This window comes from Andrena cerasifolii, chromosome 9 (genome assembly GCF_050908995.1).
Source record: "Andrena cerasifolii isolate SP2316 chromosome 9, iyAndCera1_principal, whole genome shotgun sequence".
Lineage (NCBI taxonomy): Eukaryota > Metazoa > Arthropoda > Insecta > Hymenoptera > Andrenidae > Andrena > Andrena cerasifolii.
In genome coordinates, this window is record NC_135126.1 from 4680443 (window position 1) to 4694128 (window position 13686).

Here is a 13686-nt window from a genome sequence, read left to right on the forward strand (position 1 = left end):
ACTCACCAGCTAATATATCTGGCTTCGACCTTAGTTATTTATTTTTCTCGGTTTTTTGTCCTTGAACAGTACAATCCATGATACGTTATGGAAGGTAACCATGTGCTCCGTGGCACGATTTAATGGCAGATCCCTCGTACAAAATTCAGTCGACGGTGTCGGAGAACTGTGATTTTTCTCATCGTTTTATTCTTTGTACAGTTTTGCACTGACTTGCCTTCCCGGTCTACTGTCAAATTTAACTCACTTTTTACCGACTCGTCGGGATGACACGATGCTTTAGAATCTTTAGATCGGATTTGGGTTCCTATAATTCGCCGCCGGGCCGATCAGAATACCGATTTATAATCGAAATCGGTATCGTTCTTCTCAGCATATTTTCACATATTTTCAACTTTCGATTTCGTGCTTTCCTACCGAGTTTTGCACGAGGAATTAATTGCTCTTCCTTCAATTGAATCACGAGTTACGCTCGAGCTTGCACTACTGAGTATAGTATTTATTTAGACACACGATTTATTTAGTAATATTAACTGCAATGCGGGCTCAGTCGAGGATTCCATCACTGTACACTTTACTTTTGCTACGACTTTCGTCATCTAAGAATCTCTACGGCAATTTTACATTAAGATACCGACTTTTACTATCTCATTCGAGGCTAAGCAATGTCACGCGAAGAAAAACGAATGGAACGGTGACATTCACGCGGTGAGAACGCGCAGCAGCCGTCCGAGGCTAAAAAAATACTAATTTAGAATCGTAATCTATTGCGTTAGGACCCGACGAAGTTTTCTTTTTTTTATTTAAACCGAAACGTGGATACGAATAGCCGAATTATCATCATTGCAGAGGTATGTCCATTCATCGCAGCTTTTAGAACGGAGCAAGCAATCGAATTCAGCATGACACTGATTTTGCAATGATTTTGTATAGTCAATTAGGATTAATGATACGAGGTACAGCTTTCTATATACGTATTAAGAGATACTTTATTCCACGGAAAACTTTAATATTCACGATTCATCTACGTAATAAAAATGTTGCATTTTCTCGTTGAATAGCTGCTTGGAAGTATGTATGCCACGTTCTAAATGTTTCTATATAGAAGAGCAACAGGCGTTTGAAATTAGTGATTTGGCAAGGATACAGGATTTTCTTTCGGAATCTTAAAACATTTCGTACCAGCCACGTAAAAGTACTCGCTTCTACGAATCATGCACGACCTTTTGTTAAGTGGTTCAATATTGTAAAGTATCGAAGCAGAATGCAGCCTGGAAAAATCTCATTTCTCCTCGAACATTGTCGCAGCTACTCCACCTTTTAGAAATACGTGTTTCGTAGAGGAAGACTCCAGTTTCTTTTCACCTGAACAATAATTTACTCGCAGCTTACGAATGTGTGTTAAGATTCTGAACGCGATCATTATTACCCAACATTGCAATTTTCAAGCCGTTCAATGATTTATTACGCGTCTTATCTGCTTCACACTCTCGTCAACTAATAGCATATCTTATAGATTCGTAGCTTCGGAATATGCCCTACGCAAATTCGGCATGCATCGCGAACGAGCAAGAGGCAGGCGCGCATTTAAACGGCGCGTGAACAAATGAAACGCACACTTTAATCGGCTGTTTGTCTCCAATTTCACGCGTCTATCGTAATGATTACCATTATGGCTGTCGCGTTAACTACTTGTCAACGTCGCTCAACGAACAAAAGCGAAACTTAGCGATTCCTATTAGCCAACGCGTTAATTGAACCACCGTCGGGCGATTAACCGCAGCGGGACTATATTTTCTTCCTTGTTGTTATCTTAACTGTTCGCGGAGTTTTCGTTTTCGAGACGGAAGGAGGGGAGAGCCGGAGCTATGGTTCCGCGCCTTTCGGCGTCGACGAACCCTGGTGTGAGGCCTGGAGGGATCATTTCCCGAGGATCACTTAATCGTGCCAATGCGAAAGTTGCCATTTGAGATGTGCCAATTAAACGATATCGAGTTAGAAACGTAAGAACGAACGATTAGAAGCGAGTGTCTCGACGGAACGGGATCGAACGGGCATCGGGTAGTCGCGTTAGGGTTTAAAGGCGCGCGTAACGAGCTCTTCTCGCGTGGACCTCGTATAGGACTATAGGCAACGAGGAATCGGGCGAGAAAAGGAACGTCTCGGGTCCTCGAGTGTGTTCGATCACTCCGTTCGGGCGGAGGGGGGGGGGGCGAGAGAAAGCAGAGCGGAGATTAATGGGAAATTGCGTTGAAGTACAATACCAGGTGAACCTGAGACATATCTAACTTTGTAATTAAATCTTAGGCATATGTAAATGTAAGATTAAGAAACCTGATCGAACGTCTCGCGTTCCGGGATATTATGTACAGAGTATTTGAATCTTTCTTGTGATATAATCGTACATATTACTAAGGATATAAACCGATAACAAGGAAAAAAAAAAATTACTATTATCATTCCATGTTTTTTCATAGGAAACGAGGTATTAGAGCGTGGTCGTGGATGACGCCGGATAACGCTCCGTTTTTTAAAATAGAACACCGCTAATCGAAGTTCGAAAGAATCCGTGCTAGCCGCGACTTATCGTTAGTCACCGGAACATTATCGCGGCGAAAAACCTTCTACTCCCAGCGACGAACACCGAGATCCTCTCCTTCGCGACGTTGCTTGCGCTCGAATCGCGGCTATTGTCGAAGAACGAGGCGAACGGAGGACGAGGAATCGGGGGTGCGTAGATCGCCGAGTTACCGAGTTTCAGACCAACGCCGTCAGATTAGTTAGGCAAAAGACAAAGGCGAGAAACAGTTAGGCAGGCGGGACAAAAGAAATGAAGAGACAGAACCTTGGATCCCTTATTTTCACTCACGACTACTTAGGCGACTCGTTAGACGTAAGGTCCCGTAAATTAATACTTATTTATAACCCTTAGAGCGGCCGTAGAAAAGTACGTTTTCTACCAGAATTTCTGTGCCAACTGCAAAGAATGTTGTAGAGAATTTTTTCTGTTCCACGTTGAAGCATCATTCTAATCTTGTAAGATACTCAGATATATCTTTATTAAATATATTTGAATTTTCGTAGTATATTATATTCTGATATTGATTATACAGTTCATTTTTGTATATTGGTGTGTGATAAATAAATAAGAATATTGTTTCTAAGCAATTTAGAAACTTATGCTCGGTACGATCCTGATGTCCCTTTAAAATGCGCGCCGCTGGAGAGTGTGGCGCTGCGTGGCGCGCCATCTAGCATTTGAATTGAATCCCATTTCAATTTCCCGCTTGTACCAATGCCAGAGAATTTGAAAAATTTAGGAAGAAATAATTTGCTAACGGCTATACCACGTAAGATGCTCTAGTTCTCGTTAGATCACCGATGTTAAGGGGGTAGACACGGGTACTGCAGCGTGCTGTATACCGACACAATCTGGCCCGAAACATGGGTTCGGGATTTTTCGTTTTTCGTCCTTATATGAGCAGATTTGGGGCTGGGCAAGGTCTCATCCGAAAGAGGAAGGTTCAATGCGGAGCGCTCTGCTCATGGTTCAACGAGATTGTGTTGATATGTAATAATATCAGTGTCTAAAGTAAAGCAAAAGTCGACAAAATATACCCGCAGAATCCAAGCATTTTTAGGTCACTAAAAGAGTTTTGTGACTAAAACGGTGAGCAGAGCGCTCCGCATTGAATCTTCTTCTTTCGAATGGAACCTCTCCTAGGCCAAAATCTGCTCATATAAGAACGAAAAACGAAAAATCGTGACTACATTCCCAAATCAGAGTTCCGCCATATTAGCGATAATACATAGCAAGTCACGTGACAAATTTAGTTGAGGTAGTAGATACGAGATGGCGCCTACTCGGGAGGACTGCCAACGTGGATTCATAGCAAAACTGGAGCGATAGCTGAATATACGAGCCACAATAAAAGCATGATGGAGTCAATGTATGCATTTTCGGACGATTGTAGGTTAGGTTATATTCATTTTAGGCATACATTGACATAGGAACTGCTGGGAATTGTATACATTTACTAAATTAACGCTTTTATCGTTACATATACATCACTTGAAATCGCTGTCGTATTTATGTCATAGTAATTCAGGCAGTTAGAACAACGGACTAACCTACATTAAAAAAAAATTTCCTATTGTACATGGCTTACAATTAGTGCACACATATTGTATGTCCACTTTTAGCGTTTTTGAGAAAAACAGGTTCAAATATTCAATGGTACTTTATAATTACATAAATACTTTTTGCATTATTGTAATATAGGTATCACTGAAAGTATGTAATTAGTAGTATAAGTTAGAATCTGCAAAATTATAATAATAACTCGACAATAATGCTTGGAAGTTGGACATGCTATTGTAACCAAGTACAGAGAAGGACATACTATACTGAATGATATTATATAAAAATGAATGAAAGGAATAATACTGGAAATAATCTCACTTCAATATTATATTTATTTTTAAAGTAACAGGAATAAAAAAGTAATTCGCGGTAGATATAGGAAGACTTTAAAATTTTTTAATTTATTGTTATATTTTTCCAAGACTATTTTCATCCAGTAACGTTTCCAGAGAGCAAATCAAAGAGCGAGAAGTGGCGCAGATGTTTCGAGACAGTGACTGTTTAACAAAGAGACGCAGAATTTTTGAACGCCTTTTGAAAGGCCTGCGCCTCTTATTTGCAACTTTAAGGCAAATGATTCGGTTTTTTCAGTTTCTTCAATTCCTATGATGTTTTGCTGTACGCATAAACATTGAAGATCGCATAAAACACTTATTTCATGAAGCAATTCGACGTATAAGTTACTCTGACACGAAAAAAACGACGAAAAAATCGGTTTTTAATTTTTTTAACTGCGGCGCACCGAATTGAAAAATCTGAAAAAAATTCAGGACAATAGTAACAATCATACGTACTTACAGTAAAAATATAATTATAGTGCCAAGCCTGCTTCGATACACAATCGGCATTTTTCAGCATTTTTTGGCGTTTTTTATTTTTCACAGCTTGGTTTTTCAATTTAAAAATCTGAAAAAAATTCAGGACAATAGTAACAATCATACGTGCTTACAGTAAAAATATAATTATAGTGCCAAGCCTGCTTCGATACACAATCGGCATTTTTCAGCATTTTTTGGCGTTTTTTATTTTTCACAGCTTGGTTTTTCAATTTAAAAATCTGAAAAAAATTCAGGACAATAGTAACAATCATACGTACTTACAATAAAAATATAATTATAGTGCCAAGCCGGCTTCGATACACAATCGGCATTTTTCAGCATTTTTTGGCGTTTTATATTTTTCACAGCTTGGTTTTTCAATTAAAAAATCTGAAACAATTCTAAAATATGTGCACTGACAACAGAAATGCCTCTGATTTTTTTCAAAATTTTTCATCCCCTAGTATAGGAGAAATTCGGCAAAAACCTGATATCCTATTTTTACCCTTTACTACCCTCTGGGTGGAGGTACGAAGTGGAAAATTGCCACAAATGTTTCTTTTTTAATAAGCTTTCGAATGATTCATCGTGAATCGAATTCGATTCAAGGGCACATTTGACCATCTTAACCGGCTATACCCTTTAGTATACCTCTTTCCACTTCATGTTCTCCTGATATATTGGCCAAAATCTGGCAAAAATTTTTAGAATGCACAAAATTGGGCTTCGTAACAGGATAACATGATGTCGAAAGAGGTGGCACTAAGTAACGTCTTCGGAGAGAGAATCGAGGATGCCTTCGAAGCTGAAATTCAGAATACCTCTTTTCGCTTCATGTTCTCCTGATACCTGAGCCAAAATCTGGCAAAAATTTTCAGAATGCACAAAATTGGGCTTCATAACAGGATAACATGATGTCGAAAGAGGTGGCACTAAGTAACGTCTTCGGAGAGAGAATCGAGGATGCCTTCGAAGCTGAAATTCAAAATACCTCTTTTCGCTTCATGTTCTCCTGATACCTGAGCCAAAATCTGGCAAAAATTTTCAGAATGCACAAAATTGGGCTTCGTAACAGGATAACATGATGTCGAAAGAGGTGGCATTAAGTAACGTCTTTGGAGAGAGAATCGAGGATACCTTCGAAGCTGAAATTCAGAATACCTCTTTTCGCTTCATGTTCTCCTGATACCTGAGCCAAAATCTGGCAAAACTTTTCAGAATGCACAAAATTGGGCTTCGTAACAGGATAACATGATGTCGAAAGAGGTGGCACTAAGTAACGTCTTCGGAGAGAGAATCGAGGATGCCTTCGAAGCTGAAATTCAGAATACCTCTTTTCGCTTCATGTTCTCCTGATACCTGGGCCAAAATCTGGCGAAAATTTTCAGAAAGCACAAAATTGGGCTTCGTAACAGGATAACATGATGTCGAAAGAGGTGGCACTAAGTAACGCCTTCAGAGAGAGAATCGAAGATGCCTTCGGAGAGAGAATCGAAGATGCCTTCGAAGCTGAAATTCAGAATACCTCTTTTCGCTTCATGTTCTCCTGATACCTGAGCCAAAATCTGGCGAAAATTTTCAGAAAGCACAAAATTGGGCTTCGTAACAGGATAACATGATGTCGAAAGAGGTGGCACTAAGTAACGCCTTCGGAGAGAGAATCGAAGATGCCTTCGGAAAGAGAATCGAAGATGCCTTCGAAGCTGAAATTCAGAATACCTCTTTTCGCTTCATGTTCTCCTGATACCTGAGCCAAAATCTGGCAAAAATTTTCAGAATGCACAAAATTGGGCTTCGTAACAGGATAACATGATGTCGAAAGAGGTGGCACTAAGTAACGTCTTCGGAGAGAGAATCGAAGATGCCTTCGAAGCTGAAATTCAGAATACCTCTTTTCGCTTCATGTTCTCCTGATACCTGAGCCAAAATCTGGCAAAAATTTTCAGAATGCACAAAATTGGGCTTCGTAACAGGATAACATCATGTCGAAAGAGGTGGCACTAAGTAACGTCTTCGGAGAGAGAATCGAGGATGCCTTCGAAGCTGAAATTCAGAATACCTCTTTTCGCTTCATGTTCTCCTGATACCTGAGCCAAAATCTGGCAAAAATTTTCAGAATGCACAAAATTGGGCTTCATAACAGGATAACATGATGTCGAAAGAGGTGGCACTAAGTAACGTCTTCGGAGAGAGAATCGAGGATGCCTTCGAAGCTGAAATTCAAAATACCTCTTTTCGCTTCATGTTCTCCTGATACCTGAGCCAAAATCTGGCAAAAATTTTCAGAATGCACAAAATTGGGCTTCGTAACAGGATAACATGATGTCGAAAGAGGTGGCACTAAGTAACGTCTTCGGAGAGAGAATCGAGGATGCCTTCGAAGCTGAAATTCAGAATACCTCTTTTCGCTTCATGTTCTCCTGATACCTGGGCCAAAATCTGGCGAAAATTTTCAGAAAGCACAAAATTGGGCTTCGTAACAGGATAACATGATGTCGAAAGAGGTGGCACTAAGTAACGCCTTCAGAGAGAGAATCGAAGATGCCTTCGGAGAGAGAATCGAAGATGCCTTCGAAGCTGAAATTCAGAATACCTCTTTTCGCTTCATGTTCTCCTGATACCTGAGCCAAAATCTGGCGAAAATTTTCAGAAAGCACAAAATTGGGCTTCGTAACAGGATAACATGATGTCGAAAGAGGTGGCACTAAGTAACGCCTTCGGAGAGAGAATCGAAGATGCCTTCGGAAAGAGAATCGAAGATGCCTTCGAAGCTGAAATTCAGAATACCTCTTTTCGCTTCATGTTCTCCTGATACCTGAGCCAAAATCTGGCAAAAATTTTCAGAATGCACAAAATTGGGCTTCGTAACAGGATAACATGATGTCGAAAGAGGTGGCACTAAGTAACGTCTTCGGAGAGAGAATCGAAGATGCCTTCGAAGCTGAAATTCAGAATACCTCTTTTCGCTTCATGTTCTCCTGATACCTGAGCCAAAATCTGGCAAAAATTTTCAGAATGCACAAAATTGGGCTTCGTAACAGGATAACATGATGTCGAAAGAGGTGGCACTAAGTAACGTCTTCGGAGAGAGAATCGAGGATGCCTTCGAAGCTGAAATTCAGAATACCTCTTTTCGCTTCATGTTCTCCTGATACCTCAGCCAAAATCTGGCAAAAATTTTCAGAATGCACAAAATTGGGCTTCGTAACAGGATGACATGATGTCGAAAGAGGTGGCACTAAGTAACGTCTTCGGAGAGAGAATCGAAGATGCCTTCGAAGCTGAAATTCAGAATACCTCTTTTCGCTTCATGTTCTCCTGATACCTGAGCCAAAATCTGGCAAAAATTTTCAGAATGCACAAAATTGGGCTTCGTAACAGGATAACATGATGTCGAAAGAGGTGGCACTAAGTAACGTCTTCGGAGAGAGAATCGAGGATGCCTTCGAAGCTGAAATTCAGAATACCTCTTTTCGCTTCATGTTCTCCTGATACCTCAGCCAAAATCTGGCAAAAATTTTCAGAATGCACAAAATTGGGCTTCGTAACAGGATGACATGATGTCGAAAGAGGTGGCACTAAGTAACGTCTTCGGAGAGAGAATCGAAGATGCCTTCGAAGCTGAAATTCAGAATACCTCTTTTCGCTTCATGTTCTCCTGATACCTGAGCCAAAATCTGGCAAAAATTTTCAGAATGCACAAAATTGGGCTTCGTAACAGGATAACATGATGTCGAAAGAGGTGGCACTAAGTAATGTCTTCGGAGAGAGAATCGAGGATGCCTTCGAAGCTGAAATTCAGAATACCTCTTTTCGCTTCATGTTCTCCTGATACCTGTGCCAAAATCTGGCGAAAATTTTCAGAAAGCACAAAAGTGGGCTTCGTAACAGGATAACATGATGTCGAAAGAGGTGGCACTAAGTAACGTCTTCGGAGGGAGAATCGAAGATGCCTTCGAAGCTGAAATTCAGAATACCTCTTTTCGCTTCATGTTCTCCTGATACCCGAGCCAAAATCTGGCAAAAATTTTCAGAATGCGCAAAATTGGGCTTCGTAACAGGATAACATGATGTCGAAAGAGGTGGCACTAAGTAACGTCTTCGGAGAGAGAATCGAGGATGCCTTCGAAGCTGAAATTCAGAATACCTCTTTTCGCTCCATGTTCTCCTGATACCTGGGCCAAAATCTGGCGAAAATTTTTAGATATCTCTAAAATCAAGCTTCGTAACAGGATAACATGACGTGGAAAGAGGTAGCGCAAAGTAATGTCTCTGAAGAGAATTAGAAGCCTTGAACGAAAGTCGATAGAGTTTGAGAGTAGGGAATGGCATATTTAAAGTAGTGCTTTAATGCGAAGATTTTTAAAACCACTCTGCGTGGAAGGATCTTTTTAGGTGTTCTTTTTAGCATGTCTTTTATATGTGATTTGGAATAGGAAGGAGTAAGTAGTGCTCGTTAAATAAAAAAACTCTTTTACCACTTAGCTCCAATTTATTCAAATAAGTGAAATGCAATACAATGAAATGTTACAAGTGTAACTGGGTAATTCGGCTGAAGCAGTATCTTGTGCAAATCTCATATCAATGAACACAGTCGAAAATGCAGCCGGTTTAACGTCTTTTATGTAAAAATTCCTTACCTGTAAAACAGAAATATACACGATTAATAATCGCTCTAGTTACAGTATGTAAGATTAGTTACATCGCATCGGCACACTCTAAACTCTAAACATGTCACACATATACAAGCACGAAACACGCACAGCATTTTAACAGGTTTCAGAGTAAGTAGTTGCTGAATTGGCCGCTGCTCGTGTCGCACCCAACGTTACCGACTGATTCTAAAATAAGATTACAGTGCTACGAGTGGTAGGAATTAATATTAAATCTTACCGGAAACATATAAAATCTAAAACGACTAATTTTAATCAACATGTTGCATAATAAAATTATTCCCTTTACTAATATATTTTCATACGTGACAGAATGTTGTAACGTTTCTCCCATTTTCAATAATAGACAAGTCAAGTTACTAAAAATATTTTTCTTCTTACAGGTTTTAACTTCGGAATATTTCGACGGAATGATGGAAACCTTGATAGTAATCACAAGAAAATAGTGACATTATATACCTTATACTTTATTGTAACACTGTAAAGACCTTTTATGCAAATATATAGAAAGAAACTTAAAACAAACTGTATTATTATTCAGAAATACCTTTTACATATTCCTATCCAAATTTCAAATATCTATGGTATTTCCTTAAGAATACCATAGATTTACTTTGTTAATAAGTCGATATTGAAGAAAATTTTGCAACTAGTGCCCATGAAATACTATTCAGAAATTACAAGCTTCGAGTCTTTCAAAAGCATCACATTAACCGAGAACTGTTTAAAGGCCCATGAAAGGCGTAGCTCTTGTTTGCTACTTTAAGGCGATGCCTTTGAAGCTGAAATTTAGTATACCTCTTTCCACTTCATGTTCTCCTGATATATTGGCCAAAATCTGAGGAAAATTTTCAGAATGCACAAAATTGGGCTTTGTAACAGGAGAACATGATGTCGAAAGAGGTGGCACTAAGTAACGTCTTCGGAGAGAGAATCGAAGATGCCTTCGAAGCTGAAATTCAGAATACCTCTTTTCGCTTCATGTTCTCCTGATACCTGAGCCAAAATCTGGCAAAAATTTTCAGAAAGCACAAAATTGGACTTCGTAACAGGATAACATGATGTCGAAAGAGGTGGCACTAAGTAACGTCTTCGGAGAGAGAATCGAAGATGCCTTCGAAGCTGAAATTCAGAATACCTCTTTTCGCTTCATGTTCTCCTGATACCTGAGCCAAAATCTGGCAAAAATTTTCAGAAAGCAAAAAATTGGGCTTCGTAACAGGATAACATGATGTCGAAAGAGGTGGCACTAAGTAATGTCTTCGGAGAGAGAATCGAGGATGCCTTCGAAGCTGAAATTCAGAATACCTCTTTTCGCTTCATGTTCTCCTGATACCTGAGCCAAAATCTGGCAAAAATTTTCAGAATGCACAAAATTGGGCTTCGTAACAGGATAACATGATGTCGAAAGAGGTGGCACTAAGTAACGTCTTCGGAGAGAGAATCGAGGACGCCTTCGAAGCTGAAATTCAGAATACCTCCTTTCGCTTCATGTTCTCCTGATACCTGGGCCAAAATCTGGCAAAAATTTTCAGAATGCACAAAATTGGGCTTCGTACCAGGATAACATGATGTCGAAAGAGGTGGCACTAAGTAACGTCTTCGGAGAGAGAATCGAAGATGCCTTCGAAGCTGAAATTCAGAATACCTCTTTTCGCTTCATGTTCTCCTGATACCTGAGCCAAAATCTGGCAAAAATTTTCAGAAAGCACAAAATTGGGCTTCGTAACAGGATAACATGATGTCGAAAGAGGTGGCACTAAGTAATGTCTTCGGAGAGAGAATCGAGGATGCCTTCGAAGCTGAAATTCAGAATACCTCTTTTCGCTTCATGTTCTCCTGATACCTGAGCCAAAATCTGGCAAAAATTTTCAGAATGCACAAAATTGGGCTTCGTAACAGGATAACATGATGTCGAAAGAGGTGGCACTAAGTAACGTCTTCGGAGAGAGAATCGAGGATGCCTTCGAAGCTGAAATTCAGAATACCTCTTTTCGCTTCATGTTCTCCTGATACCTGAGCCAAAATCTGGCAAAACTTTTCAGAATGCACAAAATTGGGCTTCGTAACAGGATAACATGATGTCGAAAGAGGTGGCATTAAGTAACGTCTTCGGAGAGAGAATCGAGGATGCCTTCGAAGCTGAAATTCAGAATACCTCTTTTCGCTTCATGTTCTCCTGATACCTGAGCCAAAATCTGGCAAAACTTTTCAGAATGCACAAAATTGGGCTTCGTAACAGGATAACATGATGTCGAAAGAGGTGGCACTAAGTAACGTCTTCGGAGAGAGAATCGAGGATGCCTTCGAAGCTGAAATTCAGAATACCTCTTTTCGCTTCATGTTCTCCTGATACCTGGGCCAAAATCTGGCGAAAATTTTCAGAAAGCACAAAATTGGGCTTCGTAACAGGATAACATGATGTCGAAAGAGGTGGCACTAAGTAACGCCTTCGGAGAGAGAATCGAAGATGCCTTCGGAGAGAGAATCGAAGATGCCTTCGAAGCTGAAATTCAGAATACCTCTTTTCGCTTCATGTTCTCCTGATACCTGAGCCAAAATCTGGCAAAAATTTTCAGAAAGCACAAAATTGGGCTTCGTAACAGGATAACATGATGTCGAAAGAGGTGGCACTAAGTAATGTCTTCGGAGAGAGAATCGAGGATGCCTTCGAAGCTGAAATTCAGAATACCTCTTTTCGCTTCATGTTCTCCTGATACCTGGGCCAAAATCTGGCAAAAATATTCAGAATGCACAAAATTGGGCTTCGTACCAGGATAACATGATGTCGAAAGAGGTGGCATTAAGTAACGCCTTCGGAGAGAGAATCGAAGATGCCTTCGAAGCTGAAATTCAGAATACCTCTTTTCGCTTCATGTTCTCCTGATACCTGAGCCAAAATCTGGCAAAAATTTTCAGAAAGCACAAAATTGGGCTTCGTAACAGGATAACATGATGTCGAAAGAGGTGGCACTAAGTAATGTCTTCGGAGAGAGAATCGAGGATGCCTTCGAAGCTGAAATTCAGAATACCTCTTTTCGCTTCATGTTCTCCTGATACCTGAGCCAAAATCTGGCAAAAATTTTCAGAATGCACAAAATTGGGCTTCGTAACAGGATAACATGATGTCGAAAGAGGTGGCACTAAGTAACGCCTTCGGAGAGAGAATCGAAGATGCCTTCGGAGAGAGAATCGAAGATGCCTTCGGAGAGAGAATCGAAGATGCCTTCGAAGCTGAAATTCAGAATACCTCTTTTCGCTTCATGTTCTCCTGATACCTGAGCCAAAATCTGGCAAAAATTTTCAGAAAGCACAAAATTGGGCTTCGTAACAGGATAACATGATGTCGAAAGAGGTGGCACTAAGTAACGCCTTCGGAGAGAGAATCGAAGATGCCTTCGGAGAGAGAATCGAAGATGCCTTCGGAGAGAGAATCGAAGATGCCTTCGAAGCTGAAATTCAGAATACCTCTTTTCGCTTCATGTTCTCCTGATACCTGAGCCAAAATCTGGCAAAAATTTTCAGAAAGCACAAAATTGGGCTTTGTAACAGGAGAACATGCCGTCGAAAGAGATGGCACAAAGTAACGTCTCCGGAGAGCAAATCAAAGAGCGAGAAGTGGCGCAGATGTTTCGAGACAGTGACGGTTTAACGAAGAGACGCAGAATTTTCGAACGCCTCTTGAAAGGCCTGCGCCTCTTATTTGCAACTTTAAGGCGATGCCTTTGAAGCTGAAATAGCCACTAAACATTTGTTGTCATATAGCATATATTTAGGTTATATTTTCTGTCACTTCGAGGAGCCGACCACATAATAATCACGCGCATCCAGTCTGCGCATTTTCACTAGTCCAATTCAACATTCAATACAATTTTGTATACATAATGTTTGTTGCTAACTGCTTTCTGCAGAGGACGTGTAATAAGTGTATTTCATGTTCTGTTTCGGTGCTTTGCTAGTAAAAAAATGACTAACCTAACAAATTTCATTTTCTGGGGACATTCCCTCATCTATTTTCCCTTTTCACTTAGAATTCCTTACTGCTAACGTA

The 13686-nt window shown here is 40.2% G+C and overlaps 2 protein-coding genes across 8 annotated transcripts in view; both read left to right on the forward strand.

Moving 5' to 3' along the window:
- Tfap-2 (transcription factor AP-2) overlaps positions 1-3168 on the forward strand; it is a 225496-nt gene extending 222328 nt beyond the window's left edge. For all 7 annotated transcript variants that reach the window (XM_076820675.1, XM_076820676.1, XM_076820677.1 and 4 more), the window contains one exon: positions 35-3168. The gene's annotated coding sequence lies outside the window, so the exon portion shown is untranslated. The remainder of the gene's footprint in view (positions 1-34) is intronic.
- Positions 1-13686, forward strand: part of Rpl11 (ribosomal protein L11) — a 57789-nt gene that overhangs the window by 24058 nt on the left and 20045 nt on the right. The gene's annotated exons all lie outside the window — the stretch shown is intronic.